The 8,545-nt window shown below is 36.2% G+C and overlaps 1 long non-coding RNA gene across 1 annotated transcript in view; it reads left to right on the forward strand.

Annotated features, from left to right (window-relative positions):
* The window catches only part of LOC126952274 (uncharacterized), an 88,613-nt gene extending 80,320 nt beyond the window's left edge, over positions 1-8,293 (forward strand). The window contains exon 3 of the long non-coding RNA XR_007724836.1: positions 8,099-8,293. This is a non-coding gene — a long non-coding RNA (uncharacterized LOC126952274). The remainder of the gene's footprint in view (positions 1-8,098) is intronic.
* Positions 8,294-8,545: the final 252 nt, after the last annotated feature.

Below are 8,545 nucleotides of genomic sequence, written 5' to 3' on the forward strand. Positions count from 1 at the left end.
TTTCATGAGATGAAAGACTCTAGGAAATATAAAATTTTGGGTGATATTCTTTAGGATTTCCATTTTCACTCCCAACTGAATATTAGTTTCAACTGGGAAACTCTGAAAACTGTACTGCTGATAGCTATAGGAGGGAGGGAACGTCTAGGCAGACAGGGGTGGGTCCCTGGCAAAACACCTTTGAGCCAAAAGGCCTGAAACCTACAGCCCAAAGTGAGAACTTCCATCTCTGTGTGCCTGCTCTCTCCGGATTGGTTCTTTCTGAATAATGTCTTTTTACCAATGGAATGCTGCCTTTTCCAAAATTACCTATGGCCGCCCCTATCCTGTACCTATAAAGACCCCAGACTCAGCTGGCAGACAGTAGAAGTGGCCAGACATCAGGGAGAAGCAGTTGGATATCTGGGAGAGGAAACTTTCACTTCAGAGATGGTGTCTGGACTAGGCAACTTGACCTCGAAAGACAGATGCCAAGAGGCGGTTTGACTTCAGGGGAGAGGAACCTTCCGTTCCTGTTGCCTTTCCAGCTCCCTCTCTGCTAAGAGCTGCTTTCATCACTCAGTACAATTCTCCACATTCACCATCCTTCAATTCATCTGCATGACCTCATTCCTCTTGGGCAGCGAACAAGAATTTGGGATCCACTGGATGCGGGTACCCAAAAAGGCTGTCACACTGGCCCTTTGCCCTCACTGGAGAAAAGCAGCTTCCTAGGTATTTTATTCTCTTTGAAGCAATTGTGAATGGAAGTTCATTCCTGATGTGGCTCTCTGTTTGTCTGTTACTGGTGTATAAGAATGCTTGTGATTTTTGCACATTAATTTTGTATCCTGAGACTTTGCTGAAGTTGCTTATCAGCTTAAGGAGATTTTGGGCTGAGACAATGGGGTTTTCTAAATATACAATCATGTCATCTGCAAACAGGGACAATTTGACTTCTTCTTTTCCTAACTGAATACCCTTGATTTCTTTCTCTTGCCTGATTGCCCTAGCCAGAACTTCCAACACTATGTTGAATAGGAGTGGTGAGAGAGGGCATCCCTGTCTTGTGCCAGTTTTCAAAGGGAATTTTTCCAGTTTTTGCCCATTCAGTATGATATTGGCTGTGGGTTTGTCATAAATAGCTGTTATTATTTTGAGGTACGTTCCATCAATACCGAATTTATTGAGCGTTTTTAGCATGAAGGGCTGTTGAATTTTGTCAAAAGCCTTTTCTGCATCAATTGAGAAAAGGACCTCTTCAAGGAGAACTACAAACCACTGCTCAGTGAAATAAAAGAGGACACAAACAAATGGAAGAACATGCCATCCTCATGGATAGGAAGAATCAATATTGTGAAAATGGCCATACTGCCCAAGGTAATTTATAGATTCAATGCCATCCCCATCAAGCTACCAATGAGTTTCTTCACAGAATTGGAAAAAACTGCTTTAAAGTTCATATGGAACCAAAAAAGAGCCCGCATCTCCAAGACAATCCTAAGTCAAAAGAACAAAGCTGGAGGCATCACGCTACCTGACTTCAAACTATACTACAAGGCTACAGTAACCAAAACAGCATGGTACTGGTACCAAAACAGAGATATAGACCAATGGAACAGAACAGAGTCCTCAGAAATAATACCACACATCTACAGCCATCTGATCTTTGACAAACCTGAGAAAAACAAGAAATGGGGAAAGGATTCCCTATTTAATAAATGGTGCTGGGAAAATTGGCTAGCCATAAGTAGAAAGCTGAAACTGGATCCTTTCCTTACTCCTTATACGAAAATTAATTCAAGATGGATTAGAGACTTAAATGTTAGACCTAATACCATAAAAATCCTAGAGGAAAACCTAGGTAGTACCATTCAGGACATAGGCATGGGCAAAGACTTCATGTCTAAAACACCAAAAGCAACGGCAGCAAAAGCCAAAATTGACAAATGGGATCTCATTAAACTAAAGAGCTTCTGCACAGCAAAAGAAACTACCATCAGAGTGAACAGGCAACCTACAGAATGGGAGAAAATTTTTGCAATCTACTCATCTGACAACGGGCTAATATCCAGAACCTACAAAGAACTCAAACAAATTTACAAGAAAAAACAAACAACCCCATCAAAAAGTGGGCAAAGGATATGAACAGACATTTCTCAAAAGAAGACATTCATACAGCCAACAGACACATGAAAAAATGCTCATCATCACTGGCCATCAGAGAAATGCAAATCAAAACCACAATGAGATACCATCTCACACCAGTTAGAATGGCGATCATTAAAAAGTCAGGAAACAACAGGTGCTGGAGAGGATGTGGAGAAATAGGAACACTTTTACACTGTTGGTGGGATTGTAAACTAGTTCAACCATTATGGAAAACAGTATGGCGATTCCTCAAGGATCTAGAACTAGATGTACCATATGACCCAGCCATCCCATTACTGGGTATATACCCAAAGGATTATAAATTATGCTGCTATAAAGACACATGCACACGTATGTTTATTGCAGCACTATTCACAATAGCAAAGACTTGGAATCCACCCAAATGTCCATCAGTGACAGATTGGATTAAGAAAATGTGGCACATATACACCATGGAATACTATGCAGCCATAAAAAAGGATGAGTTTGAGTCCTTTGTAGGGACTTGGATGCAGCTGGAATCCATCATTCTTAGCAAACTATCACAAGAACAGAAAACCAAACACCGCATGTTCTCACTCATAGGTGGGAACTGAACAATGAGATCACTCGGACTCAGGAAGGGGAACATCACACACCGGGGCCTATCATGGGGAGGCGGGGAGGGATTGCATTGGGAGTTATACCTGATGTAAATGACGAGTTGATGGGTGCAGCACAGCAACATGGCACAAGTATACATATGTAACAAACCTGCACATTATGCACATGTACCCTACAACTTAAAGTATAATAATAATAAATTAAAAAAAAAAAAAAAAAAGAAAAGCAGCTTCCCCACGTGACGAGGCCAAGGGCCACCTGAGCTGATAACACACTGCTGTCTGCAGACGGCAGAGCTAAGTAAGCATTGTAACATGCCCTCTGGAACTTTGGGGCCACAGGCACCCCTAACCTGGACACTGCTGCGAAGCCCGCCCAGACTTCGCTCCTGCGGGTGCTAAAGCAACTGGTTCTTACACTAGGTTGTTCTGGTGCCTGCACTCGTTTGCTCGCACGCTCCCTCCCACAAGGATTTGACCGGGCTAGGCTGAGTAAATGAGGCACCCATCTTGCAAGTCCTGCGAAGGGATCAAGAAAATATCTGGCATCACTACTATTCAGAGTCCACCAAAAAAATAAAATATCAAATTTGAACTCCAGCCCTAAGAATAATTACCAATTCTGGGACAAGTTCATAGACACTAAACTGCTTCACCATAAGAGACCATACATGTGTGGACATATTTGTCTCTGAGAGCTAATTTATACCAAGTTGTAAATTAATGAAATCTCTAGCTAAATGAGATTAAATTAAGTTAAATGTAATGAGGCTGCATGCCATTTGCCAGTACATCCTGGAGGAAATAAGAAAAGATAAAAGTAAAACATTGCCCCAAGGCTTATGTTTAAAGCCCACAAGTGTCTCACAATATCTCCACAAAAAAAGTCCAGAAGTCCACAACCATGTTACAAATGTTATACTGTCTAAATCTAGTATACCTCTCATTTCTATTTTTCCAATTGCTCAAAATTTCTACTTTTCAAGGTTGTTTATCCTCAAGAAGTTTTACTTCCATAGTGCTCTGCTTATCTTGGTACCAAGATCCAAGTTATTCTCATTTCCCAAACCCAAATAGTGTGTTGATTTCATGAAATAATTAAATTATTCCTGAATCTGTAATTGGATTGAATTTTTAATATGTCTGTAAACTTCATAAGAACAGCAAACTTCTCTTGTATATCCATTATTATAACTGGATTATGTAGAAGCATTTCTTGCTCTTAATGAGCAATGTTTGAATGAATGAAACCATATTAAATAACAAAGAAGTTTTGTAGGTGCATAAATATTTGAAAAACAGGATAGTAATTATGTTACATATAGCAAGCATACCAGAACACAAAAATCTAGGTAAATCTTGTCCCCTTTCAGTACTGCCTTTTTCTATTTGTAAGACCTTAGAAAATAATTTCATCTCTCAGTGCATCAATGTCATTTTCTATATAGAATAGAATAGTAGCTATCAGGTAAGGTTATTGTGAGAATTAAACATGTTAAAGACTGTAAAACACAAGTAATTGTTCTAGCCCGTAACACTCAATAAATGTTTGGCCTTATTATTGAGTAAAGTTATTGTTTTCTTAGGTATCTATGTCAGTTTCAGTAACAATTATCTGCTTTTCATCATAAAATTCTACACATTAATTGAAATCTTCTGTGTGATGAAGATGACTGCTAATCTAAGATCACAAAGTATTTTCCACTTTCAAAATTAAACCATGATTTATGATTTAATTCAGACCTGTATAAAAATATATGAATTGGAATGTCAGGACCAGAAGAAGTTTATTCTGTTTTAACATAGGCTCCTTTTCAACTAAATAGGCCCTAGTTTTTTGGCTAGAAATCAGGCAGTAACTTTGCAGAAATTCTATCCAATCCCGTACTTTAATTAATTTCTCAAAATGTGAATAGGAGGAAGAAATAAAACTTTTTTTAAAACTGAAAATATTTTAAAATATTGGGTAGAAAGATTGTAATCCCTGTATTTTACAAGAATCTTGGATTAAAATATCTATTAATATTGTCAGAAAATATGTCAAGTATTCTGGTTTAATAACAATAAAATCTACATTAACAATGGTTTCCAATTTTTCCATATATAATTCACTATAGAATATGCCCTTGAAGAATGTTAAGGGTTGTTTCTAGCTAGAAAGAACAATTGGTTTACATTTCCTGAAACAAATGTTCATCTTACCCTTCCAGTCATATTGTCATTTTTTCTTTGATCCTTGATGATTATATAGGTTAAAGGAAAACAAAAGTGTTTTGTTTGTTTTCAGAAGTACTTTATGATTCCTATGGTGTAATTATACTGCAGGTGGTAATTTAAAATAAGATAGAGTAATTTATTAACTGCCATTAAGCAAAATAAAATTTGCACATGGGCTCTTCCAAATTTACACTGGAATAAGAACTCCTAGAACTTTCTTGCATTTCATTTACACAATTCTTAACTAGAGTTTGAAACCCTTTCTATCGTCAAACTAGTTTCAAAGGATGATTACAGAGCTGAAACTGTCAATTCTGCTTTCCTCAGCAATTCAAAATAAAGGTTCAGAAAGCATTTGGTCCTGCTCAACCTATCATTTAATATGAAATTTAAAGCTGTCACTGATGTCACATTATTAGGATATAAAGCTTGATGCCATGTTGACACTAAACTCCATTTAAAAGCTTCCGAAAATATTCTGGGTGTCTTGTTCTGACTTTTACAACCTTTGATAATATCATCTTGAGGAGACCACTCAAGAGCAGAAATCAGTGATTTTAGTAAGCTTCATAATGCTAGAGAATCCCATGTGGAGATGTCTGCATTCTACTGCTTTCTACTAGAAAATGCACAAGGCAAATGTAATGAGATGAGTTGGGCATATTGCAGTGCTTTAAGTGATGAGTCTGGGCCTAAGCTGGAAAAGGGCAGTGATAAGAGGAATAAATATTTGTAGAGTGAATTGGACCAGGTGACCTATTTGTGGTTGGGAACGGGAAAGAGAAATGGACAGTAGTTATGAAATCTTTTATTGTTAGACTGGGTAGAAGGACATGCTATTAATGATCATACACTCGGGGTGGGGGTGAAGGTTTTGAAACTTTATGATAACCTCTGTCCTCTCCACATGAAAAACAGGTCTAGAATTACTGCTTCAATGCAAGAAGGTCTGGGACAGTTGCCGTAAGTCAGCTCCAATCCCACGCATTATGAGCAAATGCGGGTTCTCTCAACCTCAGTTATCTTTGAATTTTATTTTTCTGGCCCTGGAGTATATAATTTGAACCAGTCTTTCCTTTAATTAGAATGCAGATTCCAGTAGCTTTATTTACAAACTTGGCTTAAGTCTAGGAAAAAGTACAATGCAGCCTACCTTACTGATGTATTTCAGAGCAGTTTTGAACTCAGGCCTCTATTTTACTATAAGTAAAAACAAAACTAACAAAGCATCATCTGTCATAAGTAGAAATTCAAAGAGCACTACATATGATGGAGACATATTTTAAACATCCAGTGTCATTATTTGAGAGGCAGTAAGTTGGAGATAAATTAGAACACATTTTCTAAACTATCTGTGGTAAAGGATCAGATATTTATTTTAAAAAATCCTAATGTGGTGTAAACTGATACTTAAAGCAAAATGCAAGAAAAGTGAATCAGTTGAAAAAGTAGATGAAAAATCACAAAGTACAAACCATCCAATTTTGTATTAATATAAAATTTAATCAGCATAAAATTACTCTGTCAAATTGCTATAAAAAAGTTTCTAAATATTACTGTGGATTCCTGCCTTCGTATTTAAAAGTGTCAAAGAGCTCACACACCTATTCTGGTCTGCCAAATGCAGTTTAGGTAGAATTGGATTCAGAACCTGAATCCAAAAGAAAACATTTAGATCAGCAATAATGAAGATAGAAGGAGATTATAATTAGGAAAAGCAAATGAAATGAGAAACAGCCCTGAATCACAGCTGAGGTCAGAAAAGAAAACCGTAAAGTCATTGTATCATTTTTTATAAAGGAACTTTTTATTAGCTAAACCTGGCAATGTAGGGGAAAGCAAGTTGATATAGCTGGAGTTGAAATTTTGTCTACTTTTAACAACGTGGAAAGAACGGTATGTTGGAGCATAAGGGTTGGAGAGGCTGAAAGACAAGAGTGGGATTTTTGAATGTCAGATCAGAAGTTTGAATTTCCTGTCATACTTTTAGATCTTTATTATAGTAAATTTTTTAGAATAAAGCTCTCTAGAGTCTTCTAAACTAGCAATTTTTATTTGTTACATAAACTATTAACTGCTACTTTTTTCAGATTATATTTTTTTTCAATTTCTGCCAGAAAGTCATCCAACAGCAAGTATCTTCTCAGTCTTCCACTCCTAGAGTAGACCATTTCTCAGATGCAAATATTTACAATAGTAATGACACAGAGTGGCAGAGTATTTTTATTCCTAGGTGTCACTTCATGGAGGAAAGATGACCTGATATAAGATTATTGATTGACACTCATTAATTCAGTATTTAAAGTGTGAGAGCTGAGAATTTTTGACATTTCTATCTCCATTTGCTGAAAACTGTCTTCAGTATTTTTTTGAAATGACAAGGAAAATTTAATATTGAATTGCAAGGAATTTGAATTCTCGACAGATGTAATGATTTTGACAGCATCTAATTCAAATGGAGTTGCACAGATCTCTAGGGATCACAGAATAAGGAAACTTAAATGATCCCAATGAGGGAAGAAGAGCCAAAAATATAATAAATGACATTTGTTTGACTTGTCAACCTGCAAAGCCTACCTTATGATCACTGAGGAGCCTCTAACAGAAGTTTCTCTTCTCAAACCATTATTACAGATAGGGACTCCTAGAGAGAAAATGTCAACTGTCACAAGTGACAACTCAAGGGGCAGTGCATATACTGGAGATATTTTAAATTAATAATTCCACAAATTTCATGGGAAACTCTGTAGAGAAAATAGCCAATTTAGTTTCATGGAAAAATGAAAGACAAAATTCAAAAAAACTTGACAGCAAATTTAATGCTAAAGTTTTGGTGTGGACTTTTTAAATGTAATCACTTACATATAACCATATATACCCATAGTGAAAAGAATGTATATATATGAAAAAATGTAATTTTCTAGATTTGGATATAAGAACAAAATACTATTGTTAAGTGTTTTACTTGAAGAGAGTAATTGCCCCAGAACACTATGTACATTAAGGTAAAAATAGAAAGAGTACTAATTGAGTAGTAATAATAATAATAATAGTAATAAATGTTTGTGGCATATTTACCAGGTGAAGGGCACTGTACTGAAAGTTTTACGTGGTTATTGGGTATATAATATTATCTTTGTTTTTTTCAGATATGAAAATGAAGACCAAGATCAGAGAGTTTGAATGACCTGCAGAATATCACCTTGATGAGTTACATGTCAGAGGTTTGAGTATGATCAGTGTGATGTCATTTTATTTAGCTCTTTGTTCAGTCTCAAATGCCTTAGCAGTGATTATTCAACACTTTCATATGAGTTGTAGCATGCTACCATTTTAGTAAAAGGAGTGTTGGACAGAGATAAAGGAGACAAGATGTGGTTCTGGCTCTTGAATTAGGCGGTTATGTTATTCTGAGTAACCCACTGTCTCTGTAAACCTTTCATATCCTAAGTGTTATAAGAAATTACTGAAATAGTTTTTTTTTTAATTTCCATTCTTTCTGTTTAATGTATACATAAATGAGCTACTATAATTATTGCATGATTATTTTATGTACTACCCCCCAATCTTAAACCAACTAATTTGTGTTTATGAGC

This window comes from Macaca thibetana, chromosome 4 (assembly GCF_024542745.1).
Source record: "Macaca thibetana thibetana isolate TM-01 chromosome 4, ASM2454274v1, whole genome shotgun sequence".
In the NCBI taxonomy this organism is placed as follows: domain Eukaryota; kingdom Metazoa; phylum Chordata; class Mammalia; order Primates; family Cercopithecidae; genus Macaca; species Macaca thibetana.